At 37.8% G+C, this 14,964-nt stretch overlaps 1 protein-coding gene across 1 annotated transcript in view; it reads right to left on the bottom strand.

Annotated features, from left to right (window-relative positions):
* Positions 1-14,465, bottom strand: part of LOC130921708 (cadherin-22-like) — a 514,730-nt gene extending 500,265 nt beyond the window's left edge. Inside the window, exons 1-2 of the mRNA XM_057845921.1 lie at positions 14,421-14,465; positions 9,149-9,336 (exon numbers count right to left, since the gene is read on the bottom strand). The gene's annotated coding sequence lies outside the window, so the exon portion shown is untranslated. The remainder of the gene's footprint in view (positions 1-9,148; positions 9,337-14,420) is intronic.
* Between the last annotated feature and the right edge of the window lie 499 nt (positions 14,466-14,964).

Here is a 14,964-nt window from a genome sequence, read left to right as displayed (position 1 = left end):
CAAGTCTTTAAATGCATTATTCTCAAGTGGAAAGCTGCTTTGAAAATGCATGTATTATTATGTTATTATCATTACATCAAAGCATTAAAAGCAAAGCATCAGAGTGGAATAGGAAACATATGGTGGGAAATATAATAGTACACTCGAGACCTTTCCAAGGCCTTGGTCTCTACTCAGACTCGAATCGCAAAAGAATTAGGTCTTGTTCAGAATGGCAGCTAAAATCAGATTTTTAGCCCAACTAAATGGAAACTGGATGGCTCTTTTTTAGTCTGAACAGTGACAAAGCACAGAAATCTGATTTTTGCTAGAGACGAACCACATACGGGAGGTAGTTTCATATCAGATATTCACAAGATGTCTCCCAGTCTGCTTACTGTAATTTTTGGACGATAAGGCGCACCTGACTAAGCTGCCACTAGGGGTGCAACGGTTAAGTTAGCCCAAGGTTCGGTTTGAACCTCGGTTTTGGGATCGGTTTGCTTTTTGCATTTTTTTTTTTTTTTTTTTTAAACTGCCTTTATTTTGCTTTTAAGAAAATGAAATAAACACTTAAAATGTAAACATGTTCGACTGTTAAAATGCCTCTTAGCTCTTTGGCTAGTTTAGTGACTGACTACTGAAATACACACACAGTAGTAAAAAAGTTACTTGGCAAAGTAACTGGTGTTCTGTTTTTTTTCTTTTTTTTTCAAAAAAAAACAGTAACTAGAGATGTCCCGATCGATCGGGTCCGATCATGTCATTTTCAAAGTATCGGAATCGGCAAAAAAATATCGGACATGCCTTTTTTTTTTTTTTTTAATATGTATATATTTTTTAATTAAATCGTTTTCTAATTGTATTTAACGTTACAGACATAATGTGTTACACTCTTCCAGAGTCTTTAGTTTAAGCTTAAGGTACGGTTATCAAACTTATCGCGTTAACGGCGAGAATTTATATTTTTTACATTTATCACGTTACAATATTTAACGCAATTAACGCATGCGCTGCACGACCCACTCACGCATTGTCGCGTTCAATCTATAATGGCGCCGTCTTACCCATACAGTATATAGAGCTAAAAAACAGCGTAAAATGAGTAGAGTGCATTTTGGCAGCCTTTGGAGCCTTTTTTAAATCGCTAAAGCCTAACAATCCCTCTCCCAATGATTAAAATAATCGTGGGAAGCAATGTGGAGAAGAGAGGTAGTAGTTGATCTTTTTCTTAACACCCTATGTTATTTCCTAACGCAGAGAAGATATATCAATTGGTACCACGACGCACAGTCATGGTTGCACTTCCCATCATGCATTTGGGCAGAAGTTAAACGGCTACAGTATCATTTACTGAAAGCTCAACAAATACACTAGATGGCAATATTTAGTCACAATATACAAAGTCCCATTTATCCTTTAAGAATTACAAGCCCCTCTCACAGAAAGAATGTAAATGCCATCTTGAGGATTTATTGAATGTATATTAGTGCTGCAACGATTAATCGAGTAACTCGAGTATGCGATTAGAAAAAAAATATTCGAATTACATTTTGCTGCTTCGAGGATTTGTTTAATTGTAATGGTATATTTTGAAAGTGTTTGCTTTTAGTTTTATTGATTTGAGTGGATACACTCTGCCTCTTTTCACATAGCTGAATCTAACTGCTCCCTGTTAAGGCCAACGTAAGCTAAGTTTTTGTTTGAGCTAATGTTTTTTAATGCATTCATAGGTATATTTAGCCGTTTTTTTGTGGGAATATGTGTCTGAACCATTTGTTAAGAGCGTTGTAAAAAGAAAAAAAAAAAAAAAAAAACTTGAGCATTTTATAGCATTTAAGCTAGGGTACTTTTTCTATGCAAGCTAGCCAATTGTTCTTTTGTTGTGCATGGATCCTCATTTTTTAGAAAAAATTGATAGCGTTTGAGGCTCAGCTCAGGTATTTTAATTTTTCATGTTCCTTATCAGATTACTCAATTATTCGAACTAACTAGTCCATCGATTAATCGACTACTAAAATATTCGATAGCTGCAGCCCTAATGTCTATTTGTCTGGGTTTTATTCATTTTTTTCTTAATGCATTGCCAAAATGTATATGATCGGGAAAAATTATCGGGAATGATTGGAATTGAATCGGGAGTTAAAAAAAAAAAAAAAGCAATCGGATCGGGAAATATCGGGATCGGCAGATACTCAAACTAAAACGATCGGGAGCAAAAGAAAACATGATCGGAACAACCCTACTCTCTATGGTTGTCAAGTATCCATTCATGAATCAGATGTTTATTCTCCAGCCCATCCATGACTTCACACCCCCCCCCCCCTTCTGTCAACTCCGTTTATTCAGACCGGTGAATCCGGCGGCTTTTACAGGCAGCGTAAAAGAGGCTCAAGAGTCACCTGCCACTTGACTCTTGTAATCAATGAAGGACGACCAACCGTGGCGCCGGTCAGCAGTCCTCAGCTGTCCGTCACCCCCAATCCTCCCTCACTACTAGTGATACCATCCCTCGGCTCTCGAGTTAACAGGGCCGGCGCAGTGGGTGCCCTGAGGGAGAGTGTTGGGGGGCTAATGAACTGACTGAGGGCTGACCGCCGCCAAGCCTTCCGAAGACTCCAGTCGGCCGGATCAATTAGCAGGCTTAATCGAGTGGGTACATGGGGGGCTTTGCCGGGTCCCACCTGGTTTCCCTCCGCATCCTTCATCTCTACCGCCACCCCAGCGTCATCTATCAGCGACAAACCCTCTACCCCCATCCGAGTCTCCTTTAACGCCGCATTGATGTTGCAGCTTGGTAAACGGTAATCAATGTCTTCACAACCGTGGGCTGCTTTAAATGATTTTCCCCCTCCTCCCTCGCATTCCCCGCTCAGGAGCGCCGCGTCTGCTCGCATTACCGACGAGGATGTAAATCTGTCGCCTTGCCGCGTGAAAACTCAAGTACACTGAATTAAAGGTGTGGACTCGTAGTTTCGCGCAATCGCGTTATAGCAAAGTGAGATTCCGCCGGCGTGTGCGATTTGTGGGAAAACCGCCCGCTTCAGAATTGGCAATAGTGCTTTTTTTGCGAGGGATAAATCACAATCGGGGCTCTTTCTGACATGTATGTTCCCAAGAAAATGGCTCACCGATTGTCAATGCGATAACTCGGTCAGCATGACATAACCAGAGGCGTAGCAAGGGTCCCTGGGAGCCCCAGGCAACATGGGGCCCTTCGAGCGTGTGCAAGTAAGGGGGACGGTTGGACTTGGAGCAATAGAAGAAAGAGTAGCAACACAAAAATACCACCATCAGATGCGGAGGTATAGACCTTTGTGTGAAATCAGTAGATTGGCCCTACAACCCACAAAATTCAAATTTTTCCATGAAAACCACTGATTGGTGGACTACCGACTGAAATGAGTATAGAATTTGTTAAAAGAAAATTGTTTAGGATTATTTTAGATGCATATATGTTATATTTTTTCGTATAGAGTATTCGACGAGGAATATGATAGACCCATTAATAGACTTTTTTGGAAATATCATCATTTCTTTAAGTAGTCACATGAATAATGAGGTGGCCTGTGAAAATCAATGTAGATCAACTCGGCAAAGACTTTCCAGAGAGTACTTGGTGAGTCACTCTTTAAGAAATCATGTGGTATTAATAGCTGATTGGACTTTCTTAAACATGTATAATCTATGTGACATGGTTAGCGCTGATTGGGATTGATAACAGAATCGTTAGAAAAATCTGCCAAATGATTCCATCAAATGAAACACCCTCTACAATTGTCGCTGTGACAGTGCAGTTAAGCTAAGCGTGCTAAATCTGTTGGCCCTCTGGGGGCCCCAGGCAATTGCCTGGTTTGCCTAATGGGACGCTACGCCTCTGGACATAACTAAACGTTTGTTATTATTCCAAGTGATTATGGTTAACTCACTAGTTGCTATTGATGAATCACATCTGCTCTAAAACTTTATTTTTAATTACACAGTAACTTTGCCATAATACCACTTACAACTATAGGTAAGTGCAGGTATGAGATATTGGCAGTATGATAAAATGTAGCTAAAATAACACGCTTTCACGGTATTGCAATTCTAGCTCTAAAATTAGTTATTTTGAGATGTATAGGTTTAAAAAATAATTGAACATGATTTGTTATTTCCCGATACATTATATAATAAAAATATTTTAAATAAAATTGGAATAAATAGAACTTCTAGACTAAACCCACAGACACAGCTCAAGTTTCTAAATAGAACAAAAATTATTTTCCAATAAAAAAAGTAAAAACACCTCTGAAATTAAATTTTATACATATAGATATGGCAGAAAACAACACTGAAAAAAAAGAGTTTCTGCTCTTAAAATAAACTTCTGTATTTTAAGCCAAACTGTTGGGTTTCATAGAACAATATGTCTATATGCTGCCATAGCAGTGTCATATAGAGCGCAGTATGCCCTCTGAACTATTTTAATTTATCCGTTTTACCCTGGAGACCACCGTTTACGGACATTGCGCAACCGCTTTTGTTTCAACCCAGCCATGAAAAGAATCATGTTATTTGAAATGTCTTATCATTTTCAGCTTAGAATCATTAAGTGACATCTAATATTTAGTTTAAAAAACTTCTAAAAATTATTCACTTGCATATTTTAAACATTTAAACAAATTACGTCAACAATGAAAAAAATAGTGTCTGTAAATAGGTTACGGATATCTACCCAGTAACTATAGCTTAATTGTATTTTTTTGTGACTGTCGCATTTTCACCGATATTTTAGATAAGTAATTGAAACGTTTACTTGATGTCTGCAATTTCTGCATTGCGATCCTTGTTATATTACAGTGTTTCACCCATAAAATCCCCCAAAAGTCTGTTTAAAAGCCATTTCTGCTCCCCTCTTTTAAAATAACTGCTGTATTTTAAGCCAAAAGAACTGTTGTGTCTGATACAAAAATGTCTATATGATGCCATATCAGTTTCATGGTGCAGTATGCCCCTGGACCATTTTTAATTTGTCAGTTTTACCCTGGAGACCCCCGTTTACAGACAATGCGCAATCGCTTTTGTTTCAACCCATTATATTCTTCGTTTTTCCACAAGAATTTTCAACATAAAAACCTCTTTGTTGTAAGGCTGCCGCCACATTGTCTAACAGACTGGCATCATTCTTCGACATATGTAAAATAAATGCTAACTGCACATTCTTTTTTGCTGTTAACCAAGAATCAAGACTGTTTTGCATCCATATCTATAAAGAATTGAGGGATTTATTCACAATAATTTTCACCAGAAAAGCTCCGTTTATATGGCGGCTGCCGCATTGACCAACAGACTAGCATCGTACTTAGACATGTGTAAAAATAAATGCTAACTGCACAGTTTTTTTTTTTGCTTTTAACCAAAAATCGAGGGTGTTTTACGTCCATATCTGTAAAGAACTCAGGGATTTAAGCATTTATTCAAAATAATTTTCACCGGAAAAGCTCTGTTTACATATGGCGGCTGCCTCATTGACTAACAGACTAGCATCGTACTTCGACATTCACGTAAAATAAATGCTAACTGCACTTTTTTGCTTTTAACCAAGAACCGTTTTGCGTCCATATCTATAAAGAATTCAGGGATTTAAGCATTTATGCACAAGAATTTTCACCTGAAAAACTTTACATAAGGCGGTCGCCACATCGACTAAGGCTACGTTCATACAGCAGATTTTAATGCACAATTCCGATTTTTTGTCATTTGTTTTTCTTGGCGTAGAAGCATCAAAACAACACGTCACAACACATGCTGGCTGTCATTCGTCATTCCGGGATGACCATATTTTAATTTCCAAAAAGAGGACATGAATAACAGACATTAGTAATCCCTGTTTGGTCTTACATTCACAGTTTATGTGGATTGATAGAACGCATGCACACGGGTGCATGACGCACACATAAGCCTTCTGTGTGTGCGTCAATTTGCCTCGACTCTGCCATGTAAGCAATACTTAATATTGCTTGTTTGGCGCACATTGAGAAAACAGAGCATAATCAGGATATAGAAGCCAAGAGTCCAAGCTAGGCGCTATGGTGCTACCGCTAATGCACAGCTATCGCTGCCTTCCTGCCTGCTGCGCTCGCTCTTTGCTGACGTAATTCCTGCATGAATTCCGATTTGGGAAACTTGACAGTTCAGACCGCCGTGACATTCTGGAAAAAAATGTGGCCCAGATCGGCTTTAAACCACATACGAAAGTGACCCACATCTGATTTGAAATGGTCCACTTCTGAGAATTGTCCCGTTCAGACTGTCAAGTTAATGCCTCACTCGAGTCGAAAAACACGCACAAAAAAAAAAAAAAAATCGGATTCATGCATCAAGACCTGCAGTATGAACGTAGCCTATCAGACTAGCACGGTGGTCCCCAAACTATGGCCCGCGGGCCGGATACGGCCCAGAGAGGGCTATTTGGTTATTATCTATTTGATTAATAGTGTTATTAGATTATATTTAGGGCTGTCAAACAATTAAAATTTTTAATCGAGTTAATTACACCTTAAAAATTAATTAATCACAATTCAAACCATCTATAAAATATGCCATATTTTTCTGTAAATTATTGTTGGAATGTAAAGATAAGACAAAAGATGGATATATACATTCAACATACGGTACATAGGTACTGTATTTGTTTATTATAACAATAAATCAACAAGATGGCATTAACATTATTACCTTTCTGTTAAAGCGATCCACGGATAGAAAGACTTTTAGTTCTTAAAAGATAAATGTTAGTACAAGTTATAGAAATTTTGTCTTAAAACCCGTCTTAATGTTTTGTTTTAATAACATTTGTAAAATTTTCAATCAAAAAATAAACTAGTAGCCCGCCATTGTTGATGTCAATAACTACACAATGCTCATGGGTGCTGAAGCCCATAAAATCAGTCGCACCCAAGCGCCAGCAGAGGGCGACAATACTCCAAAAAACACAAGTAACAAGTGGACGTTGCACTGTGATGTCGTTTTAATCTGTTTGAGCAGGCCATGTGTGTTAATTGCGTCAAATATTTTAACGTGATTAATTAAAAAGATTACCGCCCGTTAACGCAATCATTTTGACAGCCCTAATTATATCATATTATTATATTATTTTTATTGTATTTACTTTTGTTCTGTGAAGAATCCAGAAAGGGTTATTTGATTGTGGCTTTCTGAAAAACAATACATTTTTACATTTAGGCACTCCTGCAATCGTCACACCTTTTCTGTTACAAACGGACCCCGGCCCCTCATCAGAGAAGGGAAAAGTTATGTGGCCCTCACAGGAAAAAGTTTGGGGACCCCTGGACTAGCATCATACTTTGACATATTTATGTAAAATAAATTCTAACTGCACTTTTTTTTTATGCTTTTGAGCAAGAATCGAGAATGTTTTACATCCATATCTATAAAGAATTCAGGGATTTAAGCATTTATTCACAAGAATTTTCACCGGAAAAGCTGTGTTTATATATGGCAGCCACCACATTGACTAACAGACTAGCATCATACATCGACATATTTACGAAAAATAAATGCCAACTGCACGTTTTTTTTGTTTTTTTTTTGCTTTTAAACCAAGAATCGAGACTTTTACATCCATATCTACTAGAAATTCGGGGATTCAAGCAATCCACAAGACTTTTCAACAAATAAAGCTCTTTGTCTGCGATTCCACTCAGTCAGCTTTGACGGCCACACCAACAATGCAGGGCCCCTATTAATCGGCCCTGCGCCCCGTCAATATTTTGAAGTCTATGGGTCACGTTAATGTGTCAGCTGTCCTTCCCCCTTTAAGCCTGGCTGGCTGTTTCTTATTAGTAGCAGAAATACTAGTACCTGTTCTTTTTGAGGGGGGGAGGGCTTTGATGTAGTTTTGACAGCGACGTGTCAACGACACACAGGGCAGAGCAACAATTTGGGGAGTTGGAGGGGTGAGTGCTGCGCTCCAAGCCATTTCTCGCTGCATTTATGGGACATAAATTACCACCGTAGTACGGACTGACGTAAAATTTTAGCGGTTTTGAAACCGTGACGTTTTTCTACCATGGTAAACCTTGAAATCGGTAACCGGCATATGCCTACTTACAACACTGAAATTGAGGAAACGCATCAACAACCTTCACTGTTGCAACGCCGTTAATGTTTCATAAATTAACGGCACGAGACATTAATTTAAAATGGATTGGACGTCCATCACCCTCAATGGCAATGAATCTTATGTGTCCAGTTCTAATAGACTCTTTCCCTCTCAATAGCAGTGAATGAGTTAATATGACATACTTTCCGGCTATACTGATGATTGAGTCCGACGCCTCAAGTCAGCAATTACCCCCACAAAATAAAGGTTCAATAAAAGGTCATCCATCTTTGACGGATTCCCACACCTAATTGGAGAGTTACAGCCATCGATCGGGTTTATATAGGGACATTCCTCTCACTTTTTCCCCCCCAATAGCACTTAGCTGAGCTTAAGTAAAGAGCACAAACAGCACAAGTTATATCCGGTCAAGAGTGCATACTCCCCTCGGGGGCTACTTGAACATTTGTAACCCCTGCCAAGGTCACCAGTCATAATCATTAATGGAAGCAAATCCATCCACTAGAACGAGTAGTCACGGATGCAACCTCGGAACGCGTCAAATGTGCAAATCCAGGAACCAGCTGGCAAAATACTCGCCTTCCTAATCAAACATGACATTAGAAGCGCGTTAAATTGCAACATGTGACTAATTACGGCTGCTAATGTGAGCCCGGCATGCAGCGCGGCAACCTGACAGCTTTGCTTTCCTGTTCATTTTCCGCAAGGGCGATTTTGGAATGAAATAAACTGCCAGTTGCACGCTCGCGCGCGGACTTTTTTGCAGTCTGTCGCTATTTGTTGCGCCTCTTTTGGCTGCCGGAGGAGGACAGGAGCGCACGGTGGCACGCGTCCAAGTTGCCGGAGCAAAACGCATCCCGTTTGGCGCATCAAGTGGCTGCAACACACACTTGCGCTCGCCAGAGAGAGACACGCGGGAGCTTTTTTTGCACAGAAGTCTCACTTTGCAACATAAACGGGCATAAAATGCAGTTAATCCCGAGTGGCAACAAGTTACTAATATGTTTAACGCGCGCGCAAATGCTTAAAGTGCTGTCTTACCTTTGCGCCGGATTTGAGGGAACACAACGTGCGTTGGAGGATGATGCAAACGTGTACGTTGTCCTGTGTGGCGGTCGTCTTCAGAGACCCCCGCGTGCGTCCACTCCTGTCTTTTGCATCCACGCCGCGCGTCTGGCGCAGGACGAGGCAAGCCGCTCTCGGCGCAGAGAGATTATACAGAAAAGCCCCTGGTGGTGATGGAGGGTAGGTACACAAGGAGAGTGGGAGAGAGAGAAAGGGAGAAAGGGAGGGGGGAGATAGGCGGGCGTGCGAGAGAGCGAGAAATATATTATACAGTATTTACTAGTGTGACAATAAATCGAGATGGTGATATATCGTGATACTTTGTTAACCCTTTAACATACCTGTCAAGCATAGGCAGAGTTTGAATTTTGGGGCAGGGGGGCACAACATGTTGATGACCCCGAAACACAGTGTCAGCAATAAAATTAACTTACAAGAATATTTATAATAATAAGTTGAAAATGAGCATTATTTTGTTTCCCATCGTTCTTGAGGGGAATTCTAAATCAGGGCATATGCTTAGGGCATACTTTTCACCAAGATCATCATCCACTGAATATGTCGTGCTAAGGTAGTTACCTCAGTCAAAAATTGTATCACCTGGGCGGAGCCATATGGAGGTAGATTTGTGTCTTCATTATTCCATCAAACAAACAAAAAAAGTTGCTTCAATAAAAAAAAAAAAAAAAAAAGTTGCTTCATCAAAATATATATGTTCAATTAAAGAAAAGTCACATAAAAAAATTGAATTCAAAAATAAATTTGAAAGAAAAATGCATTTGAAAGCTATTTTATTTGAATTTTTTTTTTTTTTTTTTGATTGAAGTAAATTTGTTTTGTTTGTTTGTTTGTTTGTTTTTTTTGATTGAAGCAACTTTTTTTTATTGAAGTAATGTTTTGTGTTTGGGCATCGTTTTGGCTAGGACATTTGTGTCTTTATTATTCAATCAAAAAATAAGTTGCTTGATACAATTTTTTTTTTCCAAAAAAAATCCCTTCAATGCAAAAAAAAAAAAAAAAAAAAAATTCAATCATCGAAAAAAAAAAAAAAAGTTTTTGAATGCGAAAAAATATTTGAGACTCAAAAATTTGCATTTGGACACTTAATTTTTCATTTAAAAAATTCCTTTCAATCCTTTTTGGGCCATATTATGGGTAGGGATATTTTCGTCTAAATCATCAATCCCCAAAAGTTGCTTCAATAAAAAAAAAAATATATATATATATATTCATTCATATATATATATATATATATATATATATATATATATATATATATATATATAATCAAAGAAAAAAATCATTTGAAAAACAAAATTGCCCTCCTGTTTTTTGAGGGGGGGAAAATATGCAAAGCAAATGACCGTCTAAGGTGCTAGTCACATGATCTGTTCGAAAAATAATTTTGACCCATTATAAAAATCTTTTTGTTCATTTCTTTCATTTTTGTTGTTTTCTTGCTTTACAACACATACATACATATATATACACATACACATATATATCTATAAGAAAGTCAATTACATGCAATGACACTTTTCGGCCACCAGGGGGCTCCGCGTATGCTGTCAAGTTGTACGGTTTCGGTATAATTTGTACAAGTGAGCACTGATTTTTAAATGTACGCCGTACGTTCAAAACCTGTACGTTTTTTGTGCATTAGGTTTTTTTTTTTTCCTCCGTTCGGAATTTGTCACTGTTTCGACAACGAGACAATGCGCTTTACTATGTGTTACTACGTTGGTTGAATGACGCGAGAAAAGTCAGAGACACGGAGAAAGAAGGGCGGGAGTGGGAAGGAGGGAAGAGTTGTGACGCTGTTGCAAACGCGATGCCAGGCTAGGTAGCTCCAATATTTCCTGACTGTAGCCGACAGCCTACAATCTTAGCCCACTTGATGCTACGCTAGATATAATATGCATATAGCACTAGATGCGAAATGACGGACTCGGCAGCATTAGTAAAAAACCGCCATCTTAAAGCAGTAGACTTCTCAGAAAGGCTCAGTTGTAGCGAACCTTCCTAGCGAACCTAAGTAACTTTTAATCTAAAATACCCTAAATCGGCAAAATCTTGACTTGAACCTATCTTTACATGATAAAACCGTTTGAAACCTTTCACATGTCGAAAGTAGATAGAAGGGAACTATTGCAAAAACGTGAGCAATTTAAACAACTTTAACGGTTGATTCACAACATTAAATGACTTTTTTATTTTCTTTTATGAAAATAAAACATGAAAGGTAACACCAGTTACTTTGTCAAGGAACTAATTACTCTCACATTCAAGTAACTGAGTTTGTAACTCAATTACTTTTTGGGAGAATTAATTTGTAACTAATTCATTATTATTATTTTTTTTTTAAGTAAGATTAACAACACTGGTCATAAAGAGTCTGCAGAATGAAAAGCTATGCTGTGACGAAAGCGGCAATTTTATTCTGCCAATTTGTTGCCGAACGCAATTTACCTGCAACTAGTGCTGATCACTTCTCAAAATTAGCAAATGTTCCCCGACTCAAAGATTGCGTCAGTTAATTTTATCAATTGACCTTTTTAATTTATGAACTGGACACTAACGAACTACCTTCAAACTGAATTGCGAGCTGAAGTGCCATGAAGTGCAACCATCAAAAGACATGATAGATGATTGCCAAAAGTGCTACATACAATTCTAACAAAAGTCACGCTTAAATTTTAGTAATCATGATGTAGCTGAAGATGTTGATTGTTCTTTGACTGCACCAGGTTATATGTGACAATATTACCAATAAATTAATATTTTAAAAGTTTAGTTTTGTTTCATATTGCATGCTATATAAAATTAAATAAAAAACAATAAAAAACATTTGACTGTAGTACAGTGACCCCTCGTTACTTCACGCCCTTAGTCCATCGTGCCCCCCCCCCCATTGAAAATACATATAAAGTGGTACCTTTACTGTGTGTGTGTGTACATATATTTGGCGGAAAACACAGACGAGACTGAAAAAGTAGTTTCTGCTCTTGCACTCCTCTTTAAAAGAAACTGCTGTATTTTAAGCCAAAACAACTGTTGTGTTTGATAGAACAATATGTCTATATGCTGCCATAGCAGATTCATGGCGCATTAAGCCCCCGATCTATTTTTAATTTGTCCATTTTACCCTGAAAACGCCCGTTTTCGCGCAACCACTTTTGTTTTAACCCAGCCATAAAAGATAATTATATTTATTATTCAAAACGTCATTTTTACCTTAGAATCATTAATTTATGTCTAATATTTTGTTTTGGGGAAAAAAAAAAAAAAAAAGGACTTAAAAAAATTATTCACTCGCATATTTTAAACAAATTACATCACAAAGGAAAAAAAATTAAAAAAATGTTTATTGTTACTGTCGCACTTTCTCCGATATCTTAGATGATAATAATCGATCCAAACAAAGAAAAATTAAAAAAAACATTTAAAGGGGTAAATATATGAAAAAGAAAATCTCAACCACTCCTTGATGTCTGCGATTTCTGCATCACGACCCTTGTTATATTGCCATGTTTCACCCATTAAACCCCCCCCCCAAAAATCCAGCTGTGGGCATTCACAACTGTGTCTTGACAGTGATACATGGAGTTTTTGGATCGAAACTAGGTAAGTACGGGATAATATCTCGTCAAAGTCATGGCCTCTAATTCTACTCTCGCGTGCACTTCCAGATAGGGTTGTGCTGTTTAAAAAACTTTTTTCTCTCTTAAATGCCCTTCTGCTCAATTTTTTTCTTCCCCATGAAAATTGAGATTTTAAGCTTTCCAATGATGTATCACACATGCATATCGGCAGATTTTGAAATCTGGCCAAATTGGGGGTCTCAGAGCGGAACTTCAAGTCAGCTGAGTGTTTTCCGCCATATATAGATGGGCATATTTCAGACAAAAAAATAAATGAATAAATAAATAAATAAAGTTTTTTAAAACACCAAAACCCTATCTGGAGGTGAGACCACACGAAAACAGAATTACAGACGCCATGACTTTAATGAGATATCACGTACTTGTTTCGATCCAAAAACTCCATGTAGCATGTATCACCGGGTGTCAAGACACAGCCGTGAATGGCCACAGCTGGATTTTTGGGGGATTTTATGGGTGAAACATGGTAATATAACAAGTGTCGCGATGCAGAAATCGCAGACATTGAGGAGTGGTTGAGATTTTCTTTTTCATATATTTACCCTTTTTAACTTTATTTTTTCCTTTGTTTGGATCATTTATTCATCAACTAGCATATTGGAGAAAATGCGACAGTAACAAAAAAAAACAACAGTTAAGCGATCGTTATGTGGTAAATATCCGTGACTTTTTTTTTTTTACAGACACCATTTTCATTGTGATGTCATTTGTTTAAAAGTCCAAAATATGTGATTTTTTTTTTTTTTTTTTTTTAATTTAAAACGAAATATTAGACAACAATTAATGATTCTAAGCTAAAAATGACATTTTGAATAACAAATATTACCTTCGTTTTATGGCTGGGTTGAAACAAAAGCGGTTGCGCGACGTCTAAACGGGGTTTCCAGGGTAAAACGGAAAAATTAAAAATTTGGGGGCTTAATGCACCATGAATCTGCTATGGCAGCATATAGACATATTGGTCTATCAAACACAACAGTTGTTTTGGGCTAAAATACAGCAGTTTCTTTTAAAGAGGGTTGCAAGAGCAGAAACTGCTTTTTACAGTCTTGTCTGTTTTCCGCCATTTCAACATAATGTATATATTTATATCATAATCATTACATTTGCAGTGCTTAAAAAGCATTTATTAACAAATTTTTTTTGTTTTTAATTATACTTTGGGGGTGGGGGGAAAAAAGGGGCAAACATGTCCTATCGGTATTCATCTCTTTCCAAAGCTGTTAAATCTGAGTAAATACATTGTACACACCACAAAAAAATATTTTAATGTAAACAAGCGGCGCCTCTACTTCCCAAATTTTCACGGGGTCAATGGGGGATCCCCATTATCTGCAAAAATGGAGGGATCATTGTATTTGTCGCACTTAGACAAGATGCTGCGGACTCAGATGCGGAATTCAGTCTTTTATTAACACAAATGGTCATAAATTGAGGGCGCTCCAGAAGGAGGAGATAACAGCCTATGAAACAAAATTATACAAACGAGAAACAAGGGAACCAGGCCAAATGCACGGGAGTCGGTCACTACAACAAAGGACTTGGCATGAGGCATAAAATCACAACAAACTTACTACAAACAATACCTGTGGATATGCATGCTGGCTGTAGCGGAGACGAAGGGCTAAAACACTTTGGCAAGAGATTAGGGAGTGTCAAATAATTTAAGCACATGAGGAATGGGGCACAGGTGGGAACAATAGGTAATCACAATCAGAGACAGGTGAGGCAGCAGGAAGGGCGAGTGGTGGAAACAGGAGGGTGAGGCTTCAAAATAAAACAGGAAGAGACACGAATATATAATGAATAAATTTAAGGATTCATTTTGTAATGTAAAAAAAAAAAAATCATTTATAAAATAGTCATGATAAAATATAAGAAAAAAATAAGCTATGAGTAAATAAATATTTCTAAAATAAAATCAAAATAATTACAAATAATAATAACCAAAACTTCTAATATGTGTGGCCCATCTGTATTTTGCCTCAGGAATTTTATTTATTTGCGTTTGAAAAATCTCCTGTGGCCTTACGTAGCTTAACTCTTTGGCTGCCATTGACAGCTATAGACGTCCAACCCCTTCTGATCGCTTCCAGCCCCACCCAGTTGAAATGGATTGGACTGTTATTG

The sequence above is a fragment of the Corythoichthys intestinalis genome, chromosome 9, assembly GCF_030265065.1.
Source record: "Corythoichthys intestinalis isolate RoL2023-P3 chromosome 9, ASM3026506v1, whole genome shotgun sequence".
Classification (NCBI taxonomy): domain Eukaryota; kingdom Metazoa; phylum Chordata; class Actinopteri; order Syngnathiformes; family Syngnathidae; genus Corythoichthys; species Corythoichthys intestinalis.
Note: the sequence above shows the minus strand (reverse complement) of the source record. Positions and strands in the feature narration are given on the sequence as shown.